This window comes from Pongo abelii, chromosome 2 (genome assembly GCF_028885655.2).
Source record: "Pongo abelii isolate AG06213 chromosome 2, NHGRI_mPonAbe1-v2.0_pri, whole genome shotgun sequence".
Classification (NCBI taxonomy): Eukaryota; Metazoa; Chordata; class Mammalia; order Primates; family Hominidae; genus Pongo; species Pongo abelii.
This window is the reverse complement of record NC_085928.1, coordinates 159,307,574-159,326,425: the sequence shown is the minus strand read 5'-3', so window position 1 is coordinate 159,326,425 and position 18,852 is coordinate 159,307,574. Positions and strand designations below refer to the sequence as shown.

At 41.1% G+C, this 18,852-nt stretch overlaps 1 long non-coding RNA gene across 2 annotated transcripts in view; it reads left to right on the top strand.

The window, feature by feature from the left end:
• Positions 1-721: 721 nt before the first annotated feature.
• The window catches only part of LOC103890271 (uncharacterized), a 38,278-nt gene continuing 20,147 nt past the window's right edge, over positions 722-18,852 (top strand). The window contains exons 1-5 of one of the 2 annotated variants that reach the window (XR_010139357.1): positions 722-1,242; positions 6,008-6,080; positions 6,763-6,849; positions 7,347-7,482; positions 14,017-14,839. This is a non-coding gene — a long non-coding RNA (uncharacterized LOC103890271). Of the gene's footprint in view, positions 1,243-6,007; positions 6,081-6,762; positions 6,850-7,346; positions 7,483-14,016; positions 14,840-18,852 lie in introns of those variants that run through there. The other variant, XR_008523343.2, reaches the window with a different exon arrangement.

The following is an 18,852-nucleotide window of genomic DNA, read 5'->3' as shown; positions in this document are numbered from 1 at the left end:
TTTTTCTCCACACATTTTACTAGGTAATTTGGTTTATTCCCTAGGCTTTAATTAACATCAGTTTGCTGATAACTATCAACTATAGGTGTTTAGCCCATATTGCTCTCCTGAGTTTGAGACACATGTACCTACCACATGTCTACACTTAATGCCTAACAGGTACTTCATACTCAAAATAAACAAAATTCATCCTCTCTTACAAACTTACTCTTCTTCCAGTGATTTTTATTCATGAAATGGCATCACCATCCAAACACTCGCTCAAACCAGAGACGTGTGTCACTCTTGGCTTCTCTCTGGCTTCTTAACCACAGCTGGTCAATTACCAAGTCCTATCAAATCTACCTTCCTAAATACGTCTTGAATTAGTTCACTTCTATCCATTGCCCCCATGCTCATTGGTCCACCATTATCTCTTGCCAGAGCTAGTGTATCTGCCTGCAGTTAACTGGTCTCCCTGATTTTCTCTTGTCAAACCCCCCATACCCCACAATGCATTCCCATTCCTTGCCCTGAGTCAGAATTGTCTTCCAAACATAGAAATTACATTCTTTGAATGCTGAAAACTCTTCAGTTGATTTACATTGCCTTTTTGATAAGATCCAAACTTCTAATATGACCTATAAAGTCTTTCATAATCTGGCTCCTGCCTTTATCTCCAGCCTCATTTCTTCTTCTTTTTTTTTTTTTTTTTTTTTTTTTTTTTGAGATGGAATCTTGCTTTGTCCCCCAGGCTGGAATGCAATGGCACGATCAAGATCTCGGCTCACTGCAACCTCTGCCTCTTGAGTTCAAGCAATTCTCCTGTCTCAGTCTCCTGAGTAGCTGGGATTACAGGCACCCACCACCACGCCCAGCTAATTTTTATATTTTTAGTAGAGATGGGGTTTTACCATGTTGGTGAGGTCCAGCCTCATTTCTCTAGTATTCTCCCCTCCCCTACTATGTTCTTTTAGTTCCCTCACTTCTGTGACATTGAACTCAAAGCTTCTGCCATCTGGACCTTCCTCCATCATCTACCAAGTTAACTCATGCATTCTTCTGGTTTCAGCTTAAACTTCCTTTGCTCCAGGAGGTTAGGAGTCCGTGCTCTGTGCACATAGTGTTCCACGTTGCCTTATCATAGGTGCATTAGATTTTGCTGTAATTACTAGGTTAATTTTCTATTTTTTGTGGACTATAACAACCGTGTTTTTCTTGTTTTCCTCTGTATTCCAGATCTGTCACTGTGTCTGGTACATGGTAAGTTTCTATTAAATGTTGAAGGGTGAAAGGGGGCGAGAGAGAAAGGATTATAATATGGAATAGAGTACAAAATTTGCACACATTTTGCTTTTCTGTCACATTAGTATGGTTTGCATTAACCTCACAAGTTACATGTCAGCTTTTTTTTTTCTTTAATGGAAAGACATATTTAGGACATGTCTGCAGATCCCACTGAATGGACAGAACAAGATACTTAGACCAGTGGTTCTCAGCCGAGGCTGCTCACTGGAATTATTTGAGAATTTTTTAAAATTCTGATTCCTGAGTCCCAACTTTATAGATTCTGGTTTAATTGGCCTGGCATCTGTTAAAGCTCTCCACGTGATTCTGATGTACAGCAAAAATTAAGAACATGACAGTTTTACTATAACCATTTCTCTGTGACTTGCTTCAGTGACTGATACTCAAGCTGGTCGAAGAACAAGAAAATCAAACAGGCCAGATTCAGCAGAACCCTGAGCCACCCACGTGCTTTCAATTACAACTAAAAATGGCTGGAACAGTTAAAAAAGAGTTTGTTGGTACAAATAACTATCAAGTCCAGAGGTAGTATTGGTTCAGGCAAACATGATCCAGTGGCCTAGAGATGGCCCCAATGCCCCAGTATCTCTCTGCTTCTCTTTCCTGTCTTCGTTTTCTTTCTTCTAATTTAGACTCTTCTTATGACCATAAATGGCTACTAAAGGCACCAGGAAAATGAGCCCATCTTTGTCATTAACATCATAAGAAAAGTCTTTCAGATTCACTTTGATTGGACTGGTTTAGGTTACCAACCAATTGCTGCATTTAAGGGGTTGGAATATAGTAGAATAGGAGTAGAGTCCTCTTCCCAGGAAACACAGCAATCCGCAAATGAAAATGGGATCTTTTAGAAAGGAAGAAGGGAGATAAATCAATGCTGAGACCATCAATGTCTGCTTTACCCATACAGTGGTTTTGGCTGGCTGCAGAATTTGGTTACAAAACTGTAGCACTACTTTATAGTACATAGTATAGTACTATAAAGTACATACTTTATAAGTAACCCAGATTTCTACATCAATTCCCACAGTTAATGACTACTAAAAAACTAAACGTGATTAGAGTAATCATAACACTGTTTAGTGAGAAGAACTTGAGAACGGAAAATTGATTTGGATCCTGCAAACTAAAGTTGCCCCATGTATGGCTTTTGTTTAGTGCCTCAGTAAACAATGTTTTCTTGCTTCATTTTGAAAAAGGAAAAATCTTAGATTCTCCAGAGAGAGTTTGATTTGTAGATTCCCACCCTGCCCCCTGCCCCCAGCTGAGTCACCAGCCAGGAATATTTTGTTGAGGTTTATTTTTTTACAATTTTTGTTATGAACGCAAGAGTTTTAAATTTACCCCCCAAATATTGTTGAATTATAACATTGGATATGCCTTTTCTAATTATATATGCTAAAAGAAAAATACCACACACACACACACTCCCCTAAAATCCCCTTCCAGGCTGGGCACGGTGGCTCACACCTGTAATTCCAGCATTTTGGGAGGCCGAGGTGGGCAGATCACGAGGTCACGGGTTCATCAGCCTGACCAACATGGTGAAACCCCATCTCTACTAAAAATACAAAAATTAGCCAGGCGTGCTGGTGTGGCATGTGCCTGTAGTCCCAGCTACTCAGGAGGCTGAGGCAGGAGAATCTCTTAAACCCGGAAGGCAGAGGTTGCAGTGAGCCGAGATCGCGCCACTGCACTCCAGCCTGGGCGATAGAGCAAGACTGTTTCAAAAAAAAAAAGGCCCCTTCCTTCTGCCTATCCCCCAGAGAATGGCAACCCTCCCTAGTTGAAAACTCACTGTTCTGGAACTGGCTGTCACCAACTACCCTTCTGGTTATAATTTGGCTTCTTAAGTTTCCCGTAGACAGAAAATGTGCTAACCAGCAAACTTGGATTTGAGGCTTGCTTACGTTATGTTTCCCATTGCAAGTTAATTAATTGGCATTCATCAGCCCTTAGAGTCCCGTTGTGTCTGTGTGTGCTAACATTTAGGTTTCTGAGTTAATAAAGCTGAGTACCACATTCCAGAACAAAGCCCGTTCCATAAATCTCACTAGAACCAGAGGTGCTATCCCGTCCTGGTGACCAGCCAGTTATTCTCCAAGCCACCCTCACCAGACTCCTTTTCCTCCAATTGTACTAGTAAAATCATTTTTAAAAAAGAAAAAGAGACATAAAATAGCATAGGCAGAATTTAATTTACCATCTAGAAACGCAAGATGGCACACTTCTGTAGAAACATTGAAAGGAGAACAAGACCTTTAGGTTGCCGTAATCCCAGGGCTGATTATGAGAAGTTCCCTTGAAGCGAGTGCTTGTGAGGAAGAACTCAGTAGCTAGAATGTGAACTTTGAGTAAATATTGGCCCTAAAAATCTCTGTTATCACATGTGGAGGAAGGAAAGAAGCTTGTTACAAGAGTAGAGACTAAATTCACCCACAGGGCTGCAAGTTCCTTTATTCCAGAAAACCACAAAGAGGAATCTTTTAGTGATGCAAACATCAAGGTTAAAGCCTTTTTATTTTTTTAGACAGGGTCATGCTGTGTTGCCCAGGCTAGAGTACAGTGGTGTGATCATGTCTCACTGTAGCCTCAAACTCATGGCTCAAGTGATCCTCCCACCATAGCCTCCCAAGAAGCTAGGACTACAGGCATGTGCCACCATGCCTGGCTAATTTTTTAACTTTTTGTAGAGATGAGGGCTTGCTATGCTGCCCAGGCTGGTCTCAAACTCCTGGTCTCAAGTGATCCCCCCGCCTGGGCCTTCCAAAGCACTGGGATTACAGGCATGAGCTACTGTGCCCGGCCAAAGAGTAAAGCCTTTGCAGAGATGTTGTTTTGTTTTTAACTATAGAATATCTCAACTTATACAAAAATACATAGAATAATATAATGAACTCTCAGGTACACGTCACTTAGTTTCAATGATAATCGACTAGTGTCAAATATTGTTGCCTCAAAATCCCCACCCACTTTGCTCTGCGCCCCACTTCTATGTAATTATGAGTCAAATCTCAGGCATAATTTCTGAGATGGAGCTGGTTTAGTTGAAGAGCAATCTTATTCTGACTGGTAATATGAAAATGGTCACTGTGGTAGAAGACTTGCATTTCTTCAGATTACAGTTCCCTTGTGGTTAGGCTGCACTATCCCCTTACAATTTCACTTGTTCTTAGGTGAACAAGTTAATTAGGTGCTGTTAATTAAGGGATTGTTCATAGGAGAATAAGAGCAAGTCTGAAGACCCCAGGAAAGGTGTGCAGGCCAGATTATCACCTTAAACTTTAGAGAGCTGGCCTGGATTTGGCTGGATATGACCCATACTGGGCCATGGAAGGCCCTTACTACCACAGAATAAGGAGATCCTTATTCTAAAACTGAAGAACCGAGAGGTGCATGCCATGGCATGCAAATACCGTTACATCAAAGTAATCCTTTTGCTGCTCAGGAGGCTGAAGCAGAAGCAATACTTGAACCCAAGAGTTCAAGATTGTTGTGATCTACGATCAGGCCTGAGAAAAGCCACTGCACTCTAGCCTGGGCAACATAGCGAGACCCCTGTCTCAAAAAAATTTATTTTAATACAAAAAACCTGAAGAACCCTGGCCGGGTGCAGTTGCTTATGCCTCTAATCCCAGCACTTTGGGAGGCTGAGGCAGGAGGATCACCTGAGGTCAGGAGTTCGAGACCAGCCTGACCAACATGGAAAAACCATCTCTACTAAAAATACAAAGTTAGCTGGGCATGGTGGTACATGCCTATAATTCCAGCTACTCAGGAGGCTGAGACAGCAGAATCACTTGAACCCGAGAGGCGGAGGTTGCAGTGAGCTGAGATCGCGCCATTGCACTCCAGCCTGGGCAACCAGAGCAAAACTCCATCTCAAAAAAAAAAGAAAAACAGGCTCAAGTGCCACCTGTAAGAGGAAAGAGAACTGGAGCCTGCCATGGGAGTTAGGCAGAGAGGGTTCAGGATCGGGCCTGAACCTTCTGATATGCGGAGAAGCCAGTCCTGAGGTTGCAGGAGGTTATTTGCTTGGAGGCTCGCCCCTGGGAGCTAACCATCATGATCCTGTGGGAAAGTTAAATGTTCCCAAGGAGTCCTAGAGTTATTTGTGAGGGAAACCTAGTAAAAATCTAGACTTCCTGTTTCACCATAGGTAGGATGAAAGTAAAAGAAATGTACTGTCATGATAATTTCCAAGCCCCTTTGAGCCCTGAGCTAATAAATAAATGTAATAAATAAATGTAATAAATAAATATTAACATTATATATATAATTTTGATGTGGGTAGCCAGTTTCTAGAAGGATACATAAGAAATTCTTAATAGGGTTTCCTCCGAGATGGGGCCAGGAAGGGTGGCCAAGATTTTTACTTTTTACTTTGTACTCTTCTATACATTAAAAAAGTTTATTTATTATTTATAGAATACAAATAAATAAAATACAAATGTGTTTACATATAACGTGTCAGCATATCCCAACTGAGCCGAAAAGTTTATGCCACATTAGGAATTAAATGGTAGAGAAAAATAGCATTTTAAAAATATTACCCCACAGTGGTTTACATGTAAAGTTCCTTCAGAATTTTCCTTCTGAAATTTTCCTGTTTTTTTTAAAGACTAAATATATCTTTCTTGCTGAGCTATAAGCTATAAAACAATTTTAGTATTCTCCCAGGCCTCCACCATTACTAACAATATTAATTCCTTGCATATAGCATTAGACCAGGGTTCTCATCCCTGGCTTGCACACCCAGAGCCTGGCCTGCACACCTAGAGCCTGGACCCAAAGTAAGTAAACATGAATTGGGCTCACCTGAGCCTGTCTCTTTTCTCAATTTTAAAAGCTTCACAGGTGATTGTGATGTACAGCCACAGCTGAGGTTCAGCATTAGAAGAACTGGGGAGAATGTTCCAGGGAACAATGCTAGAGTACTCAACCAACCTTCTATGCTAGTTGATGGGTCCATCCCAGAGATTTTCCATGAATGAGCAAGTAGCAGAGCAAAACCTAAATTGAACCCTGTCAAGGAATCATGAACACCTTTGTAGTTTAAAATATACTTGTTAAAGGGTGTTTTAAATTAATTGTCCACTTCATTCCAATTTGTCTTTTGATTCCCTTAGTACTTTTCCTCCTTGCATTTGATGTAAATCCAATGCTGTGTGAGTAAAGAGAAGAGAGGAGAAAGAAGAAAATGTGCTGAAGCAGTTATTTTTAGAGTGGGTTTTCAGAATATTTTGGAGTTAGCATTAATTCATTTCAAAGGAGCAGAAAAATATTCGAGGTAGCATGAGATTAGTATGAAAAATGTTGGCAGGACCTCTGATTCTGTTGCTGACTCTCCGGGATTTGGAACAGGCATGTTCCCTTCATGTGGAATTGGAATTAATTGGAAAATTAATTCAAAATGCCTTCATGAAACGAACAAAAACAAATAAAATTTCCCTTCATGTCTGGTTGCCTCAACAGAACAACAAAAAAGTGATGGAACTGGATGCTCTCCCAGTCTTACATTTCTATGTAAATGTGAAGGAGAAACATGGCTACAAGGACCAGGTATGGCCTAGGAAAAGGGAGAATCTACCTTTTAGAAGGGTTTCTTAACATAGGGTCTTTAGAAGGTTTCAAGGTGTCCATGAACCTCTTGAAATCACATATCAAATGGTGTGTGCACCTTTTTTTCTAGGGTTATGGTCCATGGCTTTCATCAGATTCTCAAACCATTGGAAAGGATTAAAAACTGCCTTTTTTTTTTTTTTTAAGGAGTCTGGGGGGTAGGGTGGAGGGTATAAAAATTATTCAAGTTAGGAATATTAAAAAGAGAGCCTGTTAATTTAGTCAAATATTAGGGGGGATCACATTGGTTCTTGGAGCTGGAGAGAAGGCAGAAAATCACATCATTTGAAGCCAGGCATTGGGAGGAAAGCCAGGAAAGAGATGGGCAAGAAATTACAGGCTGAAATTCAGATGAAGGAGCAGGTAGTTGGTAATTGTTGAAGCTGTGTGATGAGGGCATAGGGATTCATTATATCATTCTCTTTACTTTTGTTTAGGTTCGAAATTTTTCACATTAAAAAATTTTTGAAAATAAGGAGCCCCAGAGAGAATTCCTAGAAGATGGCAGAGGAGGAAAAAGAGGAACCTATCTTCCCACCTAGATAATAATTTTACCAGTAGAATCTGTCTAATGTAAGTATTTTGGAGCTGTGAAGTCTGTTGAAGGCTTATAACTTCCAGGGCTTGGGCAATAATTGTGGTTAATTTTCATCAATTTCAGCTGTAATCAGAGTAGCAGCTAATCACCCTTCAGCCACATGGCAGGCAGCTGTGCACATGCTCCTGGAGTAACCTGTACACAGCCTGTGGGAGCTAGGGTAGCTGAAAAGGACCCTGTCCTCCAAATATTTAGGATCTGTGCTCTCATTGCTGATTGCTGCTTCTCATCACAGAGGTGCAAAGAAGCAGCAGGTTTTGTTGTTGCACCTTACCCCATTGTTGCAAGTCCCTCCATCTCTGGATGAAATGATTCTCAGGGAATATAAAGGGCAAACACTTTTTTCCCTTCCTACATTTTTTTCCCCTTTTGGGAACTAGATATTGAAGACTAGAACATTAAAAATGAACCACATGTATGTGATTGGAGTTAGAAAATCATCATGTATACCCAGGGAAAGGCAAAGGCTCAAAAAATATATGAGAGGATCTTAACTTTATACTTCTGGCTGATCCACACAACAGAGACAGCCTACAACAACAACAACAACAAAAATAGAAAACCAGCAAACCGGCTGGGTGAGGTGGCTCACACCTGTAATCCCAGCACTTTGGGAGGCTGAGGCAGGCAGATCACCTGAGGTCGGGAGTTTAAGACCAGCCTGACCAACACGGAGAAACCCCATCTCTACTAAAAATACAAAATTAGTCAGGTGTGGTGGCACATGCCTGTAATCCCAGCTACTTGGGAGGCTGAGGCAGGAGAATCACTTGAACCTGGGAGGTGGAGGTTGTGGTGAGCCGAGATCGTGCCATTGAACTCCAGCCTGGGCAAGAAGAGCGAAACTCTGTCTCAAAAATAAAAAGAAAAGAAAAGAAAACCAGCAAACCAAAAGAAAGGACACTGATTTTCACAGTTACCACATTATTAGATTCAAATATCCGATTTCCAACAAAAAATTCACAAGGCATGCAAAGAAACAGAAATGTATGGCTTGGTTAAAGGGGGGGAAAAAAACTAACAAGAAATTGTCCCTGAAAGAGACCTAAAAATGGATGTAATAGACAAGGACTTTCAAACAACTGTCTTAAAGATGCTAAAAGAACTAAAGGAGGATGTGGTGAAAGTCAATAAAACAATATGTGAAGAAAATGGAAATATCAATAAAGAAATAGAAAACCTAAAAAGAAAGCAAAAATAAATTCTGGAGCTGAAGATTACAGTAGTCAAAGTGAAAATTTTAAGAAATTCAAAGGCAAATTTGAGCAAGCAGAAGAATCAGCAAACTTGATAGGACAATGAAAATTATCAAGTCTGAGGAACAGAAAAAAGATTGGAGGAAAGTGAACAGAGCCTAAGGGACCTGTAGGGTACCATCAAGCAGATCAACATATGCATTGTGGGAATTCCAGAAGGTGAACAGAGAGAGAAAGGGAAGAGAGAATATTTAAAGAAATGATGATCAAAAACTCCCTAAGTATTTGGAAAATTCACAAATTTCTGGAAATTAACCAACACACTCTTAAATAACCAATTAATAAAAGAAGAAATCATAATGGAAATTGCAATGTACCTAGAGACAAATGAAAATGAACACACATGATACCCAAACTTATGGAATACAGAGAAAGTAATGCTAAGGGGAATACTTATAATAAATTCAAAATTTACATTAAATAGCTTACATTAAAAAACAATAATGTATTAAATCAACAACCTAACCTTAAAACTTAAGAAACTAGAAAAGGAAAAAGAAACTAAACCCAAAGCTGGTAGGAGGAAGAAACTAATGAAGATTAGAGCAGAGATAAATGAAATAGAGAATAGAAGAATAATAGAGGAAAATAATAGAAGAATAATAGAGAAATCCAAAGATGGTTCTTCCAAAAGATCAACAAAATTGACAAGCCTTTAGCTAAATGGACTAAAGAAAAAGAAGACTCAAATTATTAAAATCAGAAATTAAAGTGGGGACATTATTACCAAATCTACAGAAATAAAAAGGATTTAAAGAGAGCAATTGTACTTCAACAAATTGGGTAACCAAGATGAAATGGACAAATTTCTAAAAACACACAACCTATCAAGACTAAGCCACAAAGAAATAGAAAATCTGAATAAACCTGTAGCTAACAAGAAAGTTGAATCTCTTATAAAACACAGTGATTTAAAATATCCCATGAAATAAAAGCCCTACACAGTGGCATGCAACTGTAGTCTCACCTACTCAGGAAGCTGCAATGACAGGATCATTTGAGCCCAGGAGTTCAAGACCAGCCTGGGCAACATAAGAAACCCCCCATCTCTTAAAATAAAATAAAAGCCCTGGATCTGATGGTTTTACCAGTGAATTATACCAAACATTTAAAGAACTAACACCAATCCTTCTCAAACTTTTCCAAAAAAATTGAAGAGAAGAGATTACACCCTAACCCAGTCTATTAGGCCAGCATTACCCTGATACCAAAGCCAGACAAAGACTCTACAAGAAAAGAAAACTAATAGACCAATATCCCTTATGAACATTGATGCAAAAATATTCTGAACAAAATATGAGTAAACTGAGTGCAACAGCATATTAAAAAGATTATATGCTATGGCTAAGTGAGGTTTATTTCTGGAATGCAAGGATGATTCAATCTATGAAAACTGATCAATGTAATACACCACATTAACAGAATGAAGGGAGAAAGCCACATGATCATCTCAAGTGGTGCAGAAAAAGCATTTGACAAAATTCAACATCCTTTCATGGTAAAAATGCTCAGTAAACTCTGAATAGAAGGAAACTAACTCAACAAAACAAGAGCTGTCTTTGAATAACCCACAGCAAACATCATACTTAATGGTGAAAAACTGAAAGCTTTTTCTCTAAGATCAGAAACAAGAAAAAAATTTCCACTTTCACCCTATAGCATTGGAAATGCTAGACACAGCAATGAGACAAGAAAAAGAAATGAAAGGCATCTAAAATGGAAAAAAAGAAGTAAAATATCCCTGTTTGCAGATGACATGATCTCATATGTAGAAAAACCTGAAGATTTCACACACAAAAAAGTTAGAATTAATAAATAAATTCAGCAGAATAGCAGGATACAAAGTCAACACACAAAAATCAGTTGCATTTATATACACAAACAATAAACAATCTGAAAAAAATTAAGAAAACAATTCCATTTATAATAGCATAAAAATAATAAAGTACCTAGGAATTAACTTTACCAAGGATGTAAAAAATCTGTGTACTCTAAAGTACAAAATATATCTGAGAGAAATTAAAGAAGACATAAATAAATGGAGAGCTATTTCATATTCATGGATTGGAAGACTTAATATTGTTAAGATTTCAACACTACCCGAAGTGATCTACAGATTTAGTGTAATTCTTATCAAACAAGGAGGTTTTTTTTGCAAAAATAGGAAAACAAATCTTAATATTCATATGAAATTTCAAGGAACTCTAAATAGTCAAAATAATCCTAAAAGAGAAGAACAAAGCTGAAGGACTCACACTTACTGATTTAAAAATTTATTATAGGTAATAGTAATTAAGACAGTGTGGTAGTGGCATAAAGACCACACATAAAGACCAATGAATACAATAGAGAATCCAGAAATAAATCTTCAAATATATGGTCAAATGATTTTTGGCAAGGGGATCATGATTATTCAATAAGAAAAGGACAGTCTTTTCAACAAATGGTGCTGAGAAAACTAGATATTTACATGCAAAATAATGAACTTGTACCCTTACCTAATACCATATGCACAATTTAGCTCAAAGTAGATCCATGGCCTAAATGTAAGCCCTAAAACTATAAAACTCTTAGAAGAAAACATAAGGCAAAAACTTCACGACATGGGATTAGGCAGTGATTTTGTGTAATGACACCAAAGGCACAGGCAACAAAAGAAAAAAATAGACAAATTGGACTTCATGAAAATTTAAAAATTTTATATCGAAAGACACTATCAACAGAATAGAAAGACAGCCTACAGAATTTGAGAATATATTTGAGAATATATTTACACATCATATATCTGATAAGGGATTAGTATCCAGAATATGGAGAACTCCTAACACTCAACAACAAAAATACAAACAGCTCAATTCAAAAATGGGTGAAGGACTTGAATAGATATTTGATACTTCTCCAAGAAGTATCAAATGGCCAATCAGCACATGCAAAGATGCACAACCTTACTAATCATTATGGAAATGCAAGTCAAAACTATAGTGAGAGCCACCTGGACACCCTTAGGATGGCTACTATCAAAGCAATAGAAAATAAAATGTGTTTGCAGGGGTGTGGAGAAAATAGAATCTTTGTGCCTGTTTGGGGGATATAGAATGGTGTAACCACTGTGGAAATCAGTATGGTGGTTTCTCAAAAAATTAAAAATAGATTTACCATATGATCCAGCAATGCCATACCCAGAAGAATTAAAAGCAAAGTATCAAAGATATTTGTATGCTCGTGTTCATACAGCACTATTTACAATAGCTAAAACATTGAAGCAACCCAAGAGGCCATTGACAGAAGAATGAAAAAGCAAAATGTGATATATACTTACAATAGAATATTATTCAGCCTTAAGGCTGGGCACAGTGGCCACGCCTGTAATCCCAGCACTTTGGGAAGCCGAGGCAGGTGGATCACCTGAGGTCAGGAGTTCAAGATCAGCCTGACCAACATGGTGAAACCCTGTCTCTAATAAAAATAAAAAAATTAGCTGGGCTTGGTGGCTGACGCCTGCAGTCTCAGCTACTCGGGAGGCTGAGACCCAAGAATCACTTGAACTCGGGAGGCAGAGGTTGCAGTGAGCCCTGAGATCATGCCACTGCACCCCAGCCTGGGCAACAGAGTGAGACTTGGTCTCAAAAAAGAAAAAAAAAGAAAAAGAATATTATTCAGCCTTAAAAAGGAAGAAAATTCAGGCCAGGCATGGTGCCTCACATCTGTAATCCCAGCCCTATGGGAGGCCAAGGCAGGCAGATCACTTGAGGTCAGGAGTTCAAGACCAGCCTGGCCAACATAGTGAAACCCCATCTCTACCAAAAATACAAAAATTAGCCAGGCGTGGTGACAAGCACCTGTAATCCCAGCTCCTCAGAAGGCTGAGGCAGGAGAACCGCTTGAACCCGGGAGGCAGATGTTGCACTGAATTGAGATCATACCACTGCACTCCAGCCTGGGCAACAGAATGAGACCCTGCCACAAGAAAAAAAAAAAAAAAAAAATGAAGAAGAAGAAGAAAGAAAATTCTGACGCATGCTACAACATGGATGAACCTTGAGACATTAGGCTAAGTGAAATAAGCCAGTCACAAAACAACAAATACTATATGATCCCACTTTTATGAAGTACTTAAAGTAGTCAAAATCATAGAGACAGAAAGTAGAATGACGGTTGCCAGGGGTAGCAGGAAGGGAGCAATGAGTAGTTGTTTAACGGGCATACAGTTTCAGTTTTGCAAGATGAAAAGAGATCTGGAGATGGATACTGGTGATGTTTGCACAACCATATGAATATACTGAATGCCACTCAGCTGTGCACTTAAAAATGATTAAGATAGTAAATTTTGTTACATATATTTTACCATAATAAACTTGGGGGAAAAAATTAAAATGAAAAGAACCAAAGTGAGATAGCAGAGGACCCTGTGAGCTGTTGAGCCTGTGTGAACAGAGACTAGTGGCCCTCATGGCATCATGTGGCTGAATGAGTGGTTGGTAACGATCTCCTGCTTTCTACTATCTGTTTCCTTTTCTTCCTCAGTTTTTTTTCTTAATCTGCTTCCTTGAGAGAACAATCTTGCTTCTTTGAGATACAAAATTCCAAGTTTGATATGGTGATTATGGGGAAAAAAAGAACGTGAGGTCACAATGAGAAGATGGGACACTATGGAAGGCCCTTTAATTTTCTAATAGTTACATAGACTTTAAAAAATAGTCTCTGGGGTCTGGTAACTTAGTAATGTCATTGAGTTATTATAAAAGAGTAAGCAATTTTATAATATATTTGTTTAGGCATATAATTTTGTATAATTTCCCTTGTTCACTTATTTTTCAGTATAAATCAGCCTTGATGATATGATCATTTCTATTTTTGTCTAAAATTAGGATAATAATAATACCTGTTTTATTAATGGTGATATAAAATCTAGGAGAAAAACATGAATGAATACTCACAAGTATTTACTGCTTGTGGGTAGTAGAAAACATGTGAATACTAACAAGCTACCATAGTCTTGTTCCTAAATTTCCACAAGAGAGACCTTCCAAATGTATGAATTTTTATGTCTATATCTTAAGCCAAGAATATCCTTCTTCACTATACCCACCCTACACCTAATCAGGAAATTTTCAAAGTCTTTCAACATATTTCATATTCACAAATTGCTTATGTTGGATCATCACCCTTGTCCTTCACTTCTTGGGCACCAGAGGGCATACATCTTAAATCTCACTTTCTCAGAGACACAAATCATTTTTCCCTCCACTGCAGGATTTTCTCCTCTGGATTTGCTCTGGCACCTTGAAGAAGCTTAGGGGAACAGTTCAGCTTTGCTCTTCCTGATAATTAGTGGCTTTCCTGATGGTGTGGTTCAACACACCCACCAGAGACAGAGGGTAATGATTACTCAGGAGGCCTGCTCCCTTTATCAATCTGCACAATCAAAAGAATTGTCCTTGAAAATAGTCTTTGTAAACCATTAGTTCATAATCTTTTTTTTTTTTTTTTTGGTTTTTGCTAACTTTTCATTGTTTTTAGGCTGAAGATAGCCTAAAATTGTATTCATTACTTTAGCCTTCAAAGCTTATAAAGTGAGATAATAGAAGTGAAACTGCTTTCGAAGGGGAAAGAAGCACCATATAATTGCAAAGTAGAATTACCTCTAGGAGAAATGTTAACCAGACAAGGCCAGTCTGTCACCCACTGGGGAGTCGCACAATCTCAGCTCGCTGCAGCCTCAACCTCCCCAGCTCAAGCAATCCTCCTACGTCAGCCCCCCAGGTAGCTGGGACTACAGGCGTGTGCCACCTAAGTTTTTTATTTTTTATAGAAACAGGGTTCACCCTATGTTGCCCAGTCTGGTCTCGAACTCTGGGCTCAAGTAACCCGCCCATCTCAGCCTCCCAAAGTGCAAGGATTAGAGGTATAAGCCTCTATGCTTGGCCTATAATTTTTGATTCTTGTGACTGTATGCCCACATTTTTTTCTTATGATTTCTCTGTTGATGTTTCTTTATAAAAATTTTTTATTTTCTAAACCTATTAATTCTTCTGGACATATCCTAAACCACACATTTAGAGCCACCCAAGTAGCCATCCGTCCACTTATGAAATAATATGACTATTAAGAAATCTAGAAATTAAATTTAAAAAATAAAATATGACTTTTTGTTTACTATTAAAAAACAGGTCTCAACAATCAATAAGTAAATGATTCTAAGAGAAAATGTCAAAATATAAGTATATAGTTTTTCTTTCCCTAGTACCAAATAAGAATATTTTTATTTTCCTTTGGGCCATCCCTTAATCACAGTATATACATAGTAGTTTTCAAATTTTTTAGGATTGTTTTTATCTTTCTGTGGCTTTGACAAGTATCAAGTATGAGTAGATTTAGTTGAAGAGGTAAGTATGCCACAGAGAATCAGAACAATTTATTTTATTTTATTTTATTTTTGGGGGATGGAGTCTCCCTTTGTCACCCAGGCTGGAGTGCAGTGGTGTGATCTCGGCTCACTGCAACCTCTGCCTCCCAGGTTCCAGCGATTCTCCTGCCTCAGCCTTCCGAGTAGCTGGGACTACAGCTGTGTGCCACCATGCCTGGCTAATTTTTATATTTTTAGTAGAGACAGGGTTTTACCATGTTGGCCAGGCTGGTCACAAACTCCTGCCCTCAAGTGATCCACCCGTCTCGGCCTCCCAAAGTGCTGGGATTACAGGCATGAGCCACCACGCCAGGTGCAGAACAATTTCTGAATTCAAAACAAATAGCCCTGAATAGTAAATTCTTTATTCACTGAATAGAGAATTCACGTTCAATGTTTTGTCAATGTTTTCATTGTAGGCAAACCTGAGACCAATTTTCTTAGGAAGACAATGCCATAAATGTTGATGAGGCTCCCTAGTTAACCCCCACCCCAAACCAAACCAAACAAGACTTTTTATCCAGTTAAATATGTTGTAGTCCCCTCTGAGATCCCCACCACTCTTTGCTATTCATATTTTTACTATTTTTGTGATTAGCATAAGTAATAGAAAGAGAAATTAATATCTGCAGAGCACTTTATCCACATGTACTAAGTTGTACTTGTCTCCCAACTCTATGTGAGGTATATGTATGAAGTACTGTTGTTCTGGGATCTTTGGGATTGGGATGTCGCTTTTCTGGCCGGAAATCTCTTTGGCTGGTGGTGCCTTTGCCCAAGTTTTCTCAGGCCCTCTGGGCTTGTTCCGCCCACTTGGCCTGGCAGACTGCTCAGCTCACGCTACTGGCCCTTGATCACACACCTCTAAGGGAGACTGAGTTAGGTGTGGAGCGGCAAGGGATGTGTAAGCGAGCGTGGGATCCGGCCACTGCACACAGTCAAACATGCCGGCTGCTGCCAGGGGGCAGGCAGTTCCGAGTGCTGGCACGGGTGCCAGCGCTCTGTGAGGCTATGCTGGACCAGGCACACTGCTAGCAACTTCCCCAGCTGGCACCGGAAAATGCAGTGATGCCCAGAAGCTTGACGCCCAGAAGCTTGGAGATGCCTGCAACTGCAGGCCCCCAAAGAGGGAGTCACAGCCCTCCTGGCTTGGGGAGCTCCAAGGTCTGGGCTCCCTGAAGGGCCGCAGGTGTTCTCTCCTCTTCACCCACAACATGGTGAGCAAGGGGCATGTTTCAGCCCTGTTTGTGTTACAGCTCTTTTAGCCTTGCTATTTGGTGGGTCCCGAGTTCTTGTTCTGCCTTCAAGAACAAGGGTACACAGACAAGTGGAGGGTGAGCAAGGCGAAGAGGAGTTGTATTGAGAAATAGAATAGCTCAGAAGAGACCTGCAGTGGGCAACTCCTTTCCATAGCCAGGGTGTCCCGACGAGTTCTCAGCTGTCAGCAGAGAGGGTAGCTCCTCTCTGCAGCTAGTCCTCCCATCATCTCTTCAGCTAGTCCTCCCATCATCTCTTCAGCTCCTCTCTGCATCTGGTCATCACCTTGTCTCCCTGTCCTCTCTCCATTCTCTCTTCCGAGTCTGACTGACTCTGGGGGTTTTGAATGGGCCTCAGAGGGTAGGAAGTGTGTGCTGATTGGTCCATGGGTGGCCGTGGATGGGCCCAGGGAAAAGCAGCACACGTTCCCACTCTGGTCCGTGGGACTGGCAGGCCGGCCCCCAGGCTTCAGGCCCCCCTTGGCTTGAAGGTAGGAGTTTCCTGGGGACCCACCCCATTCTGCCCAGGAGTCTATCTGCTTCCTGCTGCTGTTCATGGTGCCCAGGCTGTTCTTGCCAAGGGGCACCTGCAGGCCAGCGCCAGGCTGTCCTCAGCACCCCCTGGTCTCCCTCCCATGTTCATTAGTTCCCAAAGTCCAGAGAGGGCAGAGATGACAGGGGCCGGGTGTGTCAGCGCTGCCCTGAGCCTGCGCACACCCAGCCAAGGCTGCAACAGCGCCCGGGCTTGGCCGCATCCTTGCTCTGAGATCCGAGGGGGCGCTGGGAGCGGGGAGAGGCTAGACACTGGGAGCAGACACCTCTGAGCCTACCGGGGCAAGGGTGGCCTTCCTTGGCCCCTGAGAGTTCAGAGATGCCTGGTTCTGCAGTCGCCCCTCGGCGTCTGCAGCTGTGTCCAGGAGGGCGGAGCTCCTGCCTGCTCCCAGCCCCTAAGAGCACAGGGAGGCAGGGGTCCATATCCACAGCGGTGTCTTGGGTGGCTGCAGCCGCACCCGAAAGGTCCAGGCTGCTGCCTGCTCCCGGCTCCCGCTGGCTTCATGAAGGTGACACCGCCCCAGGCCCAGCTCCGCCTTGGGTCCCCTCTCTGCCCACCCCTTCATGTCCGACCGCACTGCTCTTCTGCCAGTAGGCAACTCGGCCTGGCCCCATCACGGCGGCCGCCAGAGCGGTGAGATCTAGGGGGCTCCCAGGGCAGGCTCCAGAGACTGTCACCTCCTCCCCGCAGCCTCCCCGCAGTAGTGGCCAGCAAAAGCAGCGACGTGGGGCCAAGGGCCAGAGCAGCAGAGGCTCTGGGCCTGGGATCAAGTCCCACCCAACTGCACGAGGGTTGGGCAACAAAGTCGAAGTCCGCTGCCTCAGGGATGCGGGCCACAGGGGTCACACCGCTGCCACTGTCACTCCCACAGCTGCTCCTTCCACTACTGCCCATGCCCCTCTGCTGCTGCTATCACTGTGATCCTTATAACTGCCTCAGAGAAGTTAAATAAACAGATTTAAAAATTCAAGACGTAGGACGGGCGCGGTGGCTCATGCCTGTAATTCCAGCACTTTGGGAGGTGGAGGCGGGTGGATCACCTGAGGTCAGGAGTTCGAGACCAGCCTGGCCAACATGGCGAAACTCCGTCTCTACTAAAAATACAAAAATTAGTCGGGTGTGGTGGCGGGTACCTGTAATCCCAGCTACTCGGAAGGCTGAGGCAGGAGAATCGCTTGAACCCAGGAGGCAGAGGTTGCAGTGAGCTGAGATTGTGCCACTGCACTCCAGCCGGGGCAACAGAGTGAGACTCCGTCTCAAAAAATAAAAAATAAAAATAATAAATTAATTAATAAAATAAAAAAATTCAAGATGTACGTTATTATGGAAAAGAATTCATGGTTTTATTTTTTTCAGAATTGGCATAGACAATCTGAATTTCTAATGGTTTATGTGTGAAAATGTTTTTTTTAAGTCAAATATTTTAACTTAAATATATTTTTAAATGAATACTGAGTGCATGGAAAAATATATTCTGGACTTCAGTTCCTCAAACCCCATCTTCACCTGCAAATCATATGTTTTAGACCCTTTTCTTTTCTGAGTATTACCTTTTCTCTCCACCTACATTTCCTGCTAACCAGAATAATCACTCTCATATGCAGCGGATGTGAAACCAAATGTTTGGGAGACTGTGGGTGGAGAGAAAAAGTGTAGCCTTGAGCATCAGACACATCCTACCTTACTTAATTTACAGCATGCCCTTGAGCAAATGTTGTAACTGACTGAGTCTCAGTTTCCACTTTTGCGAATGTCATAATATTAATATCTATATCTTGCAGTTATTTTGAGGATTAAATGAGATATCATTTATATTGTCCTGAAGTGTAATTGGTTCCAAAATACTTTCCACCCTTGTTAGTAGTAAAATGAGT